Source organism: Melozone crissalis, unplaced genomic scaffold (genome assembly GCF_028551555.1).
Source record: "Melozone crissalis strain CALT ecotype California unplaced genomic scaffold, PUWL_Pcris_2 ptg000004l_1, whole genome shotgun sequence".
Classification (NCBI taxonomy): domain Eukaryota; kingdom Metazoa; phylum Chordata; class Aves; order Passeriformes; family Passerellidae; genus Melozone; species Melozone crissalis.
This window is the reverse complement of record NW_026535782.1, coordinates 20,311,303-20,326,308: the sequence shown is the minus strand read 5'-3', so window position 1 is coordinate 20,326,308 and position 15,006 is coordinate 20,311,303. Positions and strand designations below refer to the sequence as shown.

The 15,006-nt window shown below is 40.1% G+C and overlaps 1 protein-coding gene across 1 annotated transcript in view; it reads right to left on the bottom strand.

Moving 5' to 3' along the window:
- Positions 1–9,650, bottom strand: part of CNTN1 (contactin 1) — a 204,462-nt gene extending 194,812 nt beyond the window's left edge. Inside the window, exon 1 of the mRNA XM_054271979.1 lies at positions 9,563–9,650. The gene's annotated coding sequence lies outside the window, so the exon portion shown is untranslated. The remainder of the gene's footprint in view (positions 1–9,562) is intronic.
- Between the last annotated feature and the right edge of the window lie 5,356 nt (positions 9,651–15,006).

The window sequence follows — 15,006 nt, the reverse complement described above, 5'->3', positions numbered from 1 at the left end:
GGATGATAAAGGTTAACAGAATAATGTTAACAAAAAGTCCTCTCATTTAAATTCACCTATTTTTAACTCTGAATTTTGTGTTCTGACAAAGCTTTCAGATGAGGAAGATAACTGACAAGCAAAAAAATACTGAAAATGTATATTTAACAATAGATTCTCCCAGAACAGGCAAGAATTAGGTCCTGGCCTCTTTGGAATGATTGCCTATGTTTTATGAAGCAGAACTGAAATTTCCTTGCTGGCACACCAAAATTTCAAAAATTTAATTTAGTAGCTAAACATATAACCATATTTCCTTTTAAATTATTTTATTATCTTAGATTACAATGGATCCAAGACAAATGCCAAATAACTGCCCCTTGGCTGCTTGCACACCACATTAAATAACACAGTATCTAGCCAGTACCCACACAATAAATGCTTTACCCTTTTAGAAAGGCACTTAGTACTTATAAAAAAAAAGTTTAATATCTCAGTAAACATGACAGTCCTTGAAAAATAGGCCAAGAATATCCTAAATGTTTGGAGTGCTTTAGTTTAGACAGCCACAAGTATGAAAACTGTTCTACATATAAGCCTGCTAACCTTAACAACGTCTGTCTAGAGACAGGTACTAAACTGCTGGAAAAGAAATTGCATTGCAAGGTGCTCTGTATGCTTCACTGTCCTTATATTAATCCAGTTTTCTTTCAAGCTGATCTGGAAAGAATATCTGAAAACTGATTAAATCTGTTAGATAAAATATGTAGGTGCTTTGGTAGTATTAAATAATGACAGAACAGTAAATTCTGACCTGTATTCATTGGTTTATGTGATATTCTAGAAATTTTTTGACAGTGGCCAAAAAACCACATACATCCCTCCCACACTCTCCTTTCTTCTCATGTGGTACAAGTGCCATACCAGAGTGCTTGATATTTGTTGGGTTTTGGGGGTTTGTTGATGCTTTTTAAAAACAAAAAACACACAACACACACATGGAAAACCTTAGTGACTATTTGCAGGCTTTATCTAATCACTGTCAGTTTAAATACTATGTTAACAACACTGCCAAGGATAAGATCAGCTAAAAATATTTAGTAGGTCACAAAAGCCTGCTACATGAATGTAAATAAAACTGAGGTAATACATAAGAATATGGTAATGCACTGAAGTATATTTCTTTCAGAGTTGTCCTAGTTTATAAAAAAATTAAATCCTATGCAGCTACTCTGTGCTTCCTTCCAGTATATGCATAGGCAAAGTCTGGATTATATGAAGATGCTGTAACTTCAGATACAAACATCACATTTGACTGGACTTAAACCTTCTGGAAAAAAAAAAAAAAAAAAAAAGCCTTTTTATCTTTTGAACACTTCAAATAAGATCTCATAGAAATGAGACAAAACAGGTTTTATGGTTCAGCCACATTTAAGACTGGGTCAGCTGGTCTGTAGAGAACCCACAGAATGTATTTCTATAAAAGAATGTGAGCGGAAGTGGCAACAGCTGTGCTTTATTACAAACCTGAGGCTGTTTAAATACAAAACTTTCTTTATGCCTTTAGGTTTCTGTAGCAATCTCTGCCATTCTGTGCAGCAGATAAGTAAACTCCCATTTTCACATCAACAAAATACTTGGTTTAATCAAATTTGTCTTTTTCTGTGCTTAACCTAAAAGTTAAGCACAAATTAACCCCATTTCTCACATATACCACTTTCCTTTATGCCCCAAAATCATATTTTGGAATCACCTAGCCTAATAATAAATGAACCAAAAATTGCTGGTAATAAAATTGCAATCATGTCTTTTTCATTCAAACCCCTTTAGTTATCTCAAGTATTCTTAGCTAATAAAACACAGATCACCATCACTTTAAAAACAAAAAGCTGTTCAAAATTTTAAAACCACATATCTGCTCTACTATCCCAGAGGGAGAATTTATATTGTTCTTGGTCCTGTTCCATAGTCAATGCGAAATTTCCGAGAAGAAACAGGGAGAAATACTTCAGTCCAAGAAATTCCTTAAGTAATGACTCATTTTTTGCACATATTGATAGAAGGAAGATCCCCAGAAGAATAAAAAGCATCCTCTACCAAGTAAATGTACTTGTTCATTTCAATAATACAATGGAATTAAGTAAAAGTAGTTTTTACACTGACATTTTAATAATGGAATTAGTAACTTCTAAACTCAGTTCTTCAAAATCATCCTACTTGAAATTATCTACTTCTCTTTTTGGGAGTATTTAATAAAATATTAATGTTAAAGTATTTAACTTTCTTCTTCAGTTCACTATCTTCAAATAAATAGGAGTACATGGGGGAAAAAATCTTGTATACAGATACAGATATATTTGACTATATGAATATAGGTTAAAGTAATAGTGACTGGATGAGGTCAATGTGTCAAATAAGACAGTCAAGTATTTTTTCCATTAAGAATTTTTTTAGTAATTTTAATTAGGTTTTGCCAGTGCTTTCCAGACTCTTATTTTATAAATACCAGCTACTTAAAATGAAATATGTAAATGCCTATATACTTACACATATAACCTCTTTATAAAAAGACAAGAATTATCAGGTAAATTGGTTGTTATAGGACTTACCTCATACATGCATTTTTCAGTTAATGCATTAATAAAGTTTGCAAAACTCTTCTTTTGAATGGGGCAGATCAACACCAAGAAATGAAATAGGCAATGAACTACTATGATGAGGTAAAGGAATTAAGATCTCATACAGCATTCCCTTAAAACTCTGACAAGAAACCTTTATTCCTACACTGACCAAAAAGAGACCCCAACTAAATAAAGAACCCACAACCAAGGGAGCCAAAGAATCCATCTAACAAGGCCTAATGCAAAACTGAAACAGGAAATGTTTAAACAACAAAGTGTAAGTATCACCCCAGATGTTTGGAATGGAAGTCAGCATTGGCACCATTCCAATAATTATCTTTCAATGGTTTTGTTTGGGTTTTATTTGCTTGCTTTACAAAACTTGCAGAGTACTCATGTCAAGAAAGAAATTAAAGCAATCAAAACAAAAATCATATATAACTTTTAAGTGCAGTAAGTCTTGAACTTTTACCTTTAGTTCAAAAACAACCTATTACAGTCAAGTTGCAGACTAATTCTGCCATTGGAATGGCCTGTCTATGCATTTTTCAGGGATCTCATGGTTACACCTAGTCTAAGTGGCAGAACTGAATACTTCTTCAAAACACGTTAAAATTTTTTGAAAAATTTGAGGGTTAGGAAAAGTCAGAAGGACAAGATATAATAAAAGTACAGAGTAAAGAGAGTTCAGGAAGTGACAACAAGAAGGCATAAAAAGGAGCATAACAGAATGCCTGGCTTCCCAAGATCTATTTCAACAGCAGCTGGCCTCCCTGGGAGCTCCTTTATAATGAAAATCTGAAGTGGAAACTGTTCAATATTCCAAAGTTCATTTCTATAAAAGAAGTAAACTGTAGACTGCTGATGAAAGGGGAGCTGGGTTTCTGGCAATAAACAAAGGAGAGATGACCTTAATCTTCAGAAAAAGACATTCAGAAAACAAAAAAAAAGTGTTATTTCTAGCAGCTCTTTCTCATTTATCTTAATTATTTTCTCTTTGCTTTGCTCAAAAATGATCATAGTGGAAAAATCCAATGCTTTCTCTAAAGTACTACTAGTAACAGCAGGGAGCTCACACTTCTAGAAAAAGGAGGCCTTATCAACTGCTATGTTATCCTTCTAGGCACTTTTACAAGTTTGCTTATAATACTTGGTAAAGAAAAATACAGTCTTGCTCTACAACTCAGACACACATAATGTCTTTTTAACTTTATTTAAGATCTTATCAGTGAGTAGTCGGCAGGACAACTGATTGTCTTTATCAAAATAAAGTCAGCATTATTCCAAGTTTCAAAGAAAGCATTCTAGCTGGAAAAACAGATATCTAGAAGGAAGTCTTCATGAAAAAATATCTGAGGTATATGACTGCTTCTCTTTTCTCACTGAAGAAATAAAAAGCTGGCTTATTTCTCCTAAGCTCTGATGAATCCTAAACATGAAAACCTCAAGAAAAGACATAGTGAAAAACAAAACTATATGTGAAAGGTTAATTTGTGGTATTCATAAAATCAAGACAGTTCTCAAAAAGTTACATATTCACCACTGCACCACACATTAACTGAATTATAAGCAGGGCCTAAAAAAAAAAAAAAAAAATCAATGTTTTTACAGTACACAAAACCTTCAAATTACATGGATTTCTGTCCTGATGGTGGAAAACACAAAACTTCCCATCTCACTGAAGCTGATGTGTTAAAGCCCGTCACTGTTTTGTTGTCCCATCCCTCTGGTTAAGACAAGGCACCTCGTTATCTCCTCATTGAGTAAGCACCGATCCTTCCCAGAACAATTAAACGATTAACACCACAACTAGGAACAACATTGAGACAACATGAACAGCCTGTTCCACTTAGCAGCAGCAGTGTTCGTTTTAAATATTTACATTCATTTTTTGAGTATGAGATTTTGTATAAAAAATATAAATTTTATAATGAACAGTTGTATTAATAGACCAAAATATTTTTTCCCATGAACTTAAAGATGAAGAACTACAACTTGTTACAACGTGTTAACTGAGACTGTATATTGACTTTCTCCCCTCACTCCCTGAGAATTACAGAATAACCTCATAGGATATTTCATGCTGTAAGACAAGTCAGAAAAAGGGATGTCAAAGGATAATTCATATTGTTAGGGATGTCAGGAGGTTTGCAGCCCAATCTCCTGCTGAAAGCTAAGACATTTGGTCAGGTTACTGGGGGCTTTATTTTTTAGTCTTGAAATCTTTCAAGAAGAGAAAGTGCACAACTTCTCTGAGTAACCTGTTCCAATGCTCGACTGAACATATAAACATCTCTCTTTGATTTTTACAAACAAATTAAATTTAGCAGCTAGTAAGCTGAAGTGTATTACTCATATTTTATGGAAAAGAAAACCAATTTCATGCAAATCTAATGCAGCAGTAAATTCAAGTCCATGTCTAACAACTCTGTGTATTGGCTTGACTAGGAATAACTAATAGTAATGCTTCTACTCAACTCCTGCTGAACTGGAGAAAATTGAATTGTCTATAGTAAAACATGATGTTTCCAATAAAGCTATAAAAAAGATCACATCTCATGACTAAATCCTGATCTCTGTGCTCCAAGCTAACTCATTTGCATGGCACCAACATATCATCTGTCCACTATATATCAATTATAAAAAACATTAGGCAAATAAAGGCAAAGAACTTGTCAAATATGTTTATTTATATTTCTTCATTTTAAAATACTCTATCACTTTAATTATTCTGTCTGTAGTGCTAACCATAGCTCAACCACATCCCTTATTTCAGGCACAAAAGCCACTAAGTTATTGCAAATACTACTTTACCACATCCAAAAGACTACCTTATGTAAACAAAACTACCATGGAGCAGTGGTAACTCCAATAGTTTTATCCAGATCTCAATTCAGTGAGATGCTTACATCATCTTTTTGAAAGTATTTGTCTCAAGAGGTTGTAGCAAATCCTTGAGATAAAATGAAAGAAATTAGTATGAATACAAACAAAACCCAAATCATCCGTTATTTTATGTGCCAGCACAGAACCCTGCAAAACTTAGCTGAGTTAAGCAAGAATACAGGAAATGCTACAGTCAGAATGGCTGATTTCTCTGCATAAATAGGACTATTGAGGTTGCTTGGCATTTCTATAGTTCACTACTACTTACAACTTTGTCCAAGTGTCCTGTGGGTCCTTGCTTTCTGCCAATGCATATAATACATATACTTACATTTCACATCAAAAAATTTAAGATTTCAATTTTTAAAAAGGAAAACCTCAGTAAGTCTTCTTCAAAAAATGTTTTTGATTATGGCTTGAAGCCATCATCATAGACAGGCTTTGAGTTATTCTACGTTCTTTCATTTATCTCTGAAAATGTAACAAAGACCAACCAACTTCCAAGAAGAAAGTACTGTGTTGTTTCGGTGGAGAAGAGCAAAAGCCACCTTACGGTCTCTGAAGAAGAATAAAAATTGAGACAAATGTCTGCTAAAAGCACAGAAAAAGTGACTGGAGACTGCAGAAAGGAGACTAGACTGGGCTGACATAGCAAATCAGGATGAAGAGGCTCCAAGGAATAAAGGAAAGTAAACTGAAGAAAAGCTGACAGGAAAAAAGCAAGGAGCCAGGACTGGGTGAGATACAAAAACAAAACTTGGAATGGTCAAGACCAGGAATACCTAAAACACTGAGACCAGCTACAGGACAATAAAGGTGCTGTCATTAGGATACATATAAATGATGAAGTGAAAAGGACCATGCTTGCAGAAGTCGTGCAAAAGAGCCCTCATGCACCTCAACACATTCTAAAGCCTACAGTACAAAGGACTTCAGTCTTGCACCACTTTTCCACTACCCAAGCAAATGCACTACAAGTGACACCATTCTGTTTTACCACTGCTCTACATGAAAGGGACTGCACTCCTATAGTATCACTCATGGTGGTAAAAGTTCAGGAGCTTTTTGCAAAGAAATAAATTTTCCTGTTGTCTTTGTAACCACTGTAGGTCCAATACAGTAAAACAATAAGAAATTTACTTGGAGAATTGAATTTTTTCTGCATTTTCTTGGTTTGTTGTTTGTTGGCTTCTTTGATTGTTTGTTTGTTTTTAATTCCCTACAATTTAATTTTCTAGGTTTTAAGGACATTTATGAGACATGTATGCATATTTTACTTCACAAACAACACAAAAGAACAATATTAAGGTTACTAAATAAAGCACTCAGAAGGTGTAAAATGACAAACTGCTGCCTATGCAACCATAATTAACTTCCCTTGAGTGTTTTTGGTTTTTTACAATAAACTTAAGTAGACATGTGCTTCTTATTCAGTTACCTTGCCACTGAAGATGATACAGAACTGAAGGCAGGTAGGACTCGTTTTATCTGCTGAAGAACTGAGCTTGCAGAAAGAAAAAGGGACAGGGGCTCTGTCATATGCCACAAAGACTTTAATGGCTAACACTCTCTCTATTGTAGTTTCCTTCATTCCTCTTCCTCTCATACAGCAAACCATTTAACCTAAAACTTCCATAGTTTGTAATTGACAGTAAATTCCTCTTTTTCCCCATTCACTCTGCAGACACACTCACAGATGTGGAGCAGCCAGGACTGTTACAAAAAGCAGTAGCAAGTATAACTTGAGCAAACATATTTACAAGAACTGTAGAAATTCCAGACTGGACACCAAAACTGAGCGAATACTTTTCACCTAATGCTCTTTGTGCCTTTCTTCACCATCTGTAGAAGTGTTGTCTCACCTTAGGTAGTGTTTGATAAACTACTAGTGCTTTGTAGGGCATTCTGATCACACACTGATAAGCACTTTAGCAAAGCTCACACAGATGTTATCAGTTCTGTCTTCAAAGCAGAGCTGAGTAACACTGAATAAATAAATCATGGGCTCACACAATGATCAATGAAAAATACTGAATTCTCTCAAGTGATCTCAATCTATCCCATGCAGTGAAAGACAGGATTCCTGTGGAAAAAAAAATAGTATGTGATCATGTAATTAAGACTGTACCAGAAGTACATGCTCAAAAAAGCACTTAAAACCTCTTGATTCCATACCTTAATAATGTGAGATTTCTCTACAAAAGGTGTTTAAGACAGACACTCAATTTAAAATTCCATAAAATCAAGTAGGTTCTTGCATTACCATGAAGCTGTGCTGAGGTTGCATTATATCTTAGCACCACTTAAAAGTGAAACTGGAAATCTCTTACTAGTTTAGAACAGCATTGTGGATAATACAAATATGTACCAGGACAGAAGTGTTTTGTTTAGGTTATTTTAATTTTTCCAAAATTTAGAGATAGAAAAGATCTATTTTTTTTATAATGTCAACTATTGCTAAAGACAAAACCTAAGCATCTGATAACATATAACATATATTTGAATGCAAACGACCAAACAAAAGATTCATACTACCAAAAGTTTTCATAAATGTTAGGGCGAGTTCTTATTAAAGAAATTTTGGTGCATTATCATTTATAGAAGAACATGGACCAAAGATCATATTTTCACAGAGATGTGTACAGTATTTGCACTACAAGGACATTTAGAAGTTACTAATGGTAGATGAAAAAAAACTGAGAATTTTTATAACTTCAAGTTATTTCAGAAAGCTTTCCCCTGTCTTATGTAATTTCAAGGCCTGTGCTGATAATTTTTAGTGGTTTACAATTCTATACAAAAGCGTGAAACTAAGTAACATATTGTTAATTCCTTCTTAGATACAGCCACCTCTGCACAGGTGGCTGCATTTTAAAGGCGTATTTTTCCCTAAGTCGTACAGCCTAGTAATTACATAATGGCTTATTTTTCAAAACGTTAACAAACCCTTTTTAATGTGTTTTAATACAATTCTATTATAATATTGTTACATAACTATGACCATGCTAGAATGTAACACTCGAAAACATTCGCGGCTACGAGGTCACACTTTACTTTCATTACTAAATGGAGCATAGTTGATTAACTGCATAGATAATCTCCCGTAGATTTCATAAGCAGAATTAAACAGCGCTTCACAGAGCAGCTGCAATTCCTGAAGAGCCGCTCACCGAGGTGCAGGCTCAGCCCTGCCAGGTGCCTTTGGCGGAGCTCAGCAATGGCATTTCTGCCCTCACCGGCAGGTTACTACAGCCGCCCCCAATTACTGACATTTACGGACACGCGGCAATGAAAAAAGGCATTATTAACATTTTACAAGGAGAAAACAGAGAAAGAGAAAGAGAAAACGCTATCATTTTTACTGCAAGAAGGTGCACTGAAAAAAAAAAAAAAGCCAAACCAAAAACCAACACCCTTTTTCGCCCGTTACCACTAAGCACACCCAAAATGCAGCGTACGGCGCAAGGCTGCGGCTGCTCCGGCACACAGACCGTGGTGCTGAAATGATGCGCTGCAGGACCACGGTACGGACGCGTTTTTACACACGCTGCCAAAATCCATCCGTGCGCCGTGGGAAACGGGGAGGAACCGCGCACGAGGCGTCCCCTGCGGCAGCATCCCGGTCCCTCGGCAGCCGGCACCCCCCCCCCCCCCGAGCCCCCGACCGGCGAGGACAGCCCTCGCCGGGGGATTACCCGGGGCAGGCGGCCCACTTTCGGCAGCCCGGGGTGCCGAGTAATCCCGTGCCCAGCGGGCAGGCTCCCTGGGAGGGGGCGGCTTCCCCCTGCCCGCTCGGCTCCCCGCTCCGGGAAAGGGCCGCCGCCCCCGGCCGCCGCCAAGGAGGGGTTCCACCCTGGGCCGTGGCGGGGCTCTGGGCTGCCCCGCCGCCCCGCACCTGCCCCAGCTCCCCGCCTTCCCCCGGCCGCACCGGCAAAGTTGTGACTCGCCGCCGCTGAGGGGACCCAGCCGGGGCGGTGCCCGCTCCCCAGGGCCGCTCTGCCAGCGCCGCTCGAACGCGGGACCCCGCTGCGCTGCGCGGGCGGGGGGCGCCCGCTGCGGTGTGAGCCCTGCCCTACCTGCGCAGTGCCGCCGCACGGCCGGGCTGTCACCCCGCGCCGCCCGCACCTCCGCTGCGCACCGGGCACGTCTCGGACGGCGCTGCCCGGCCGGCGCGCCTGGCTCGGCTCGGCTCGGCTCGGCGCGTCCCTACCCGCTCGGCAGGGCTGACAGCCGCCCGCGCGCCCCCGCCCCGGCCGCGCGCGGGGCCGCCGGGGCCGAGCGGGGCCGAGCGGGCGCGGGGAGGGGTGGCGGCTGATTGGACGGGGGTGATGTCACTCGTGCGCGCGCGAGCGAGCGGGAGCGCGCGGGAGCGGGGCCGTGAGGCGGAGCGGGGAGCGAGCGGGAGCGGGGGCGCGGTGCCCGGTGCCCCCGGCGCGGCAGGAGAGCCGCGCTGGAAGCGGTGTGCTGAGAGCGGCGTGAGGAGTGCCGCGGGCGGAGGCGCGCACCGGCCGGCAGCCCTGGCTGCGGTGGGCGGGAGGAAAGGGGCCTCTGCAGAGCGGGAGGGGCGGAGGTGAGCAGAGCCGGGGGCGAAGGGGGCTCAGCATCCCTCCGTCCGCGCCCGTCCCGCCGGCCCTGACACATGCCTGCAGTGGAACAGCTCCCCGCGCTCTGCAGGGAGCGTGTACGGCACCGGCTGCTGCTCTCACAGAGACACGCTCACACGTAGTGATAGACACACAGCCACGGGCACAGATGGATACGGGCACAGCCACACGGGCACAGGCCTGTGCCCTGCACATGCCCAAAGGGCGGGCGAAGCCCCGGTTAAGCTGCTGCCCCTACCCCGAGCGTGGCTCTCAGCCGCGCCGGCATCCACGGACCGCATCCAACAAGAGGCGGGAGGCGGGACAGACCGCAAGGATGCAGCTGGGGAAGAGTCGTGATGCTCGGGACCCCCGAGGGATGTGCTCGGCACGGCCAGGTTCAAACTTTCAATCCATACCCTCCTCACAAACTAGGAGAATGATTTTGAAATGACACGATTTGTCTTCAGCCTCAATTTTTTTTTCTGAACTTTGCGTCTTTTATGTAGGACCATATTACTTAATTATTTTTCATTACCACAAAGATTAGCTATTTTTAAAGCATCAAAGCATTGTACCTTGAGCCCAAGTCCTATGGTACTATGGTATTTTCCACATTATAAGTTGCAGAAATCAAAACTCCCAGAGGAAAAAGAAAAGACAAATATGGGGCTTGCTGCATACCCCTTTGTAGAAAGCAAACAGGTCCAGAAAAGTGGAGACCTGATCCACTGAAAATTCATGAGCTGCCAAATTTGTGACAACTGCTGCAGGAAGGAGTCATGAGGGACGGAACATGGAACCTAAGAAATTTTGGGATACGAGTTCACCCTGTATATGAAATGCAATTTTTGATGGCAGCAGGGGCTGCAACCATGACACTTTATATTTACAGAGAGTGACAGATAAGACACAGTTACTAGCAGGCACAGCAGAAATAACACTTGACTAGGTTGCACCACCTGCATGACAGTAATGAGCAGAGAGTGAAAAACTTCAGCTAGTCCAAGGCCCTGAGACTCCTTGTTTATGATCAATCCTTATGGTGGGAGTAACAACAAAGCAACATTTCCCCTTATGAAAAATCAGGTTCCTGCAGTTCCTTTTTTCCCCTGACACTTGAAGTAAGGAGGGGAGGACTACTTCACTCACAGCTGTCATCTTGGGTAGTTCTCACATGTCTGAAAGGATTTGAACTCTAAAGCACAAGACAGCACTGACTTTGTGGCTTCACTGTTTGCTGATTGCACCAAATACGGTTATGTCAAGTTCAGTGAGCTCGTACTCTCACGACCATATGGATCAGAAGCTTGTTCAAGAATAAAAAAGATGGTTCATAAAAAACCTCAACCAATATATTTTCATTTAGTCACTCCAGAGTTGGAGGTTTAGACTTGGGTCTTTAATTCCTGTGTCTTAATCCAATACTGACCATTGTATGTGTACACAAACATTCAGAAGAGGAGAAGAGCTGTCACTGTTGGTGTGCTCTCAAAGCAGCAAGGGCAGAAATTACATGCTAGAAAATTGGGTGGCTGCAAATGCACGGAAAAAAATGAGAAATAAAGATTGAACAGCATATTAAGGTAAACAGGTTAGATTATGCATATTGGCACAGTATGTAGTCACTAAACAGAAGGCATTTGAAGTATTAGTGAGCTTTGCATCTCTGGCACAGACCTCACATGAACGTCAGTTTTTAGACACCTTAACTGCTTTCTTATGGTGAGGACTATAACAATTTCAGCCCTTGCTAGGATTTAGAGCAGCCTTACAACTGCTCTGAATGGCATTGTTCATTGCCTCAGGCTGCATTTGCTGCTAGGAGCTGTAAAACACAAAGTCAGCTCTAGGATGAGTTGTGCAGAAGGGCTGTGGTGTGTCCCCTCTGATGTACAGCGTGTCCCCTCTGCTGTATACTCTGCCACTGTGCATTGAACACTTACAGTGCTCTCTGAAGGATGTTCCTCCCTAATATTCAGTGATCTCAGTTTATGATTTCCTTGCCAGAAGTTAAGATGGCTGTCTCACACATTTTGATGCAGGGTATTTTTTTACTTAAGTATACCAGTGGGTGTCTCTGCACTGCACAGAACGTCTCTGTCTCCCCCTTTGCTTGATTCAAACACCCTTCGCTAGAGTCAGGGAGTCAGTAGAGCACAACAGAATTCATGCTAAAGGCAGAAACAGAGTGCTTTCAGCATCCTGTGCATTTGTAATCATCAGCTGCTTACAATCTATGTGTATTTTAGTTCATATGCATACCTACATCCCTGGGTGCTTGATTCCTGTCAGGGATTTGCTCCCTAGCTATGTCTATTTCATCCTTTTGTTTGGATCCCAAAGGACTTTTGGGATCCAAACATAAGGATGAAACAGACATAGCTTCAGCCTGCAGCACTTATGGAGGGACAGCAACCACTGACCTCACTTCATAATTTTTACAATACTCTTAGGATCCACCATGGGAGGCAGGGGGGGAAGGGAGTATGAAACAGGGACAACAGCTTTCTGTTATTGTAATAAAATGGAGACAGAGGCCAGCATAAGCTTTATATACCCCTACCCCGTACCAGCAATCTTTTAGAGGATTAATGAGATTAGAAGCCCCTATTCTTTTGCTAATGGCTGTTTATTTGAAAAATGCCTTTTCTTGTAAACACACAGAAATGACCATATGTTACTCCATACTCAGTGCTGCCTTGGGATACTGCTAAAAGCAAAGAATTAATATCATGTTCCAACTGCAAATTTTACAAAAAAAGAATAATTTGTCCTTCAACTCTTTGTCTATAGAGTCTTACCTGGTTGAGGGTAATGCATAAAAATAGATTAAGACTATCCCTTTGAAGAATTGTGCTGCAGCTTATGCTGCTGAAGGAAGGCTAACAATGCTAACAATCCATTTTAAAATCCATGGTTATTTGAATTCCACATGTATATTTGCAGAGATAATTTGAACTCTGGCTATATCCAAGCCTATCATCCATGAAATTGACACATGCAAGTTCCTTTTCATTGCTCCCAAATGTTGCAAAATATTTCCCATGATATTAAATATTTTCAGATGAAAGGAAGTTTTAGAGTCAGACTTAACCGAGCTGAACAGTATTCTTGTTGAATTCCAAGCTTTTCCACATTGAATGAAACACATCAGGAAGGTAATTTTAATTATAGAGCTTAAAATAGAACATACGGCAAGACTCAAGGTTAAAATTAAATTCTGTATCATATGAGTTTATTCTCAATAGCTTGAAGTTTAATCATAGAGGCTGTTATTTCCTATGCTTGATCTCTTTTATGAATCAAATGTTTCTGGAAAATGATTCAGAAATTTTTGAGGATGCTAAAGGATAAAATTAGATACTTGTAATGAGAAACAACTTTTTCAACCATTCTTGCAATGGGAATATTGTCCCTATATCCCTCTTCAGAAGGGATTAAGAACTTGAGGTCTGGCAAAAAAAAAGTAGCTTAGAGCTCAGACAGGTTTTTTTGTAAAAACAAAAATATTAATATCTGACAAAGAACTGGAGCAGGAGAGAAATTAAGAGGATGACATGATAATATATTTACAATCTGTTGATCACTGACTGGTGCCATATGCTCTGGATACCAGTCCAACTTTGGTCATTAGGTTGCTATAAGTTGTACTAGAGGTTGTTTAAGAGGCAGTCACATCGTGTCATGGGTTGGGTGAATATAAAATTAGGTTTTCCTCTCAGCAGGCAGATCTCAATTTTCCTGTGAACCTACCCACAAATGAAAATATTTAACTTTTGCTTTAAATTCTTTTCTCTATGAGCTATTACTAGGATACCACAGCACAGGCAACTCAAGTGCAACTTCAGAGAAGCAGAAATTGCCCAGATTCTCTCCTGAGTCAAAAGTACAATCTCTCACCAGTCCAGTCCATATTCCATGGATGCATATAGCCAGTGGCGCAGACAGGGCTCTCACTGCAAAACAAAGGACAAAACCAAGCCAAACATTTTTAGGAAGTGGCTTGTGTGGCCCTGTATCAGCCATTTCTCTCATGTGATGTTGATTCTGTTGATTACTGTTGATGCCCACAGTAACTCATTTAGCCCAGGTGACAGACCATCATCTCATGAACACAAAATTCTGCAGTTTACTGACAGTGTCATATATAGGGAAAATATTTCAGTTTTCTTTAAGTATATGTGAAAATCTGCATAAACATTTTGGGAAAAGAGTACTAGTACTTACTGCTGTTTCAAGTCATTAAGAGAGACTGTGTTACCTTTGTTTTCTCACCCTAATAATTTTTCTTACTCTAATCTTATGCATTAGAGTTTTACAAGGGCTTCGTGGGTTTTCCTTTAAGAATCCCTGTCTCATTCACCATAAAAAGTGAATATATGTGATACAGCATCTCCATAATATTTCTTTATGTCTGAAACAATCAACTGATTCAGGCATAATTTACAGCTAAGTGGTGCTAAGTAAAAATTCCTCTTCTTTTTTCATTGCAGCCATGAGTGCATTTCCTGATGTTCTCCAAGGTTCCTGTCTTCAAAACCTTTCTTCCAAAAATACAGGTATGACAAGATTTTAGTATCTTCGTTTCAGTATATGCATATAAGATACAAAATGACATGCGGAAATTACTAAATAAATTGCAAATATCTCAGCAATTAGATGCCCTTTTTTATCAGAAATGCTAAACATTCTCCATATTCTTTATAGGCGAGGGAGAAGGTAGATAAGATTACCTAAAGTCAGGGCTGAGACTGGCACTTCAAGCTGGTTGAATGGAGAATAAAGAGCGCATCTACTGTTGGGAAAATAAAAATGTCTGAAGTGGCTTGTGCAGTAACACATACACTGTGAAAGATATGGAGCTTAGTTCTCCTGTCTTGATAAGTTCTTTTAAGCACTTTCTGCTATTGAAATCATGCTGCAGTGTAAGGCTT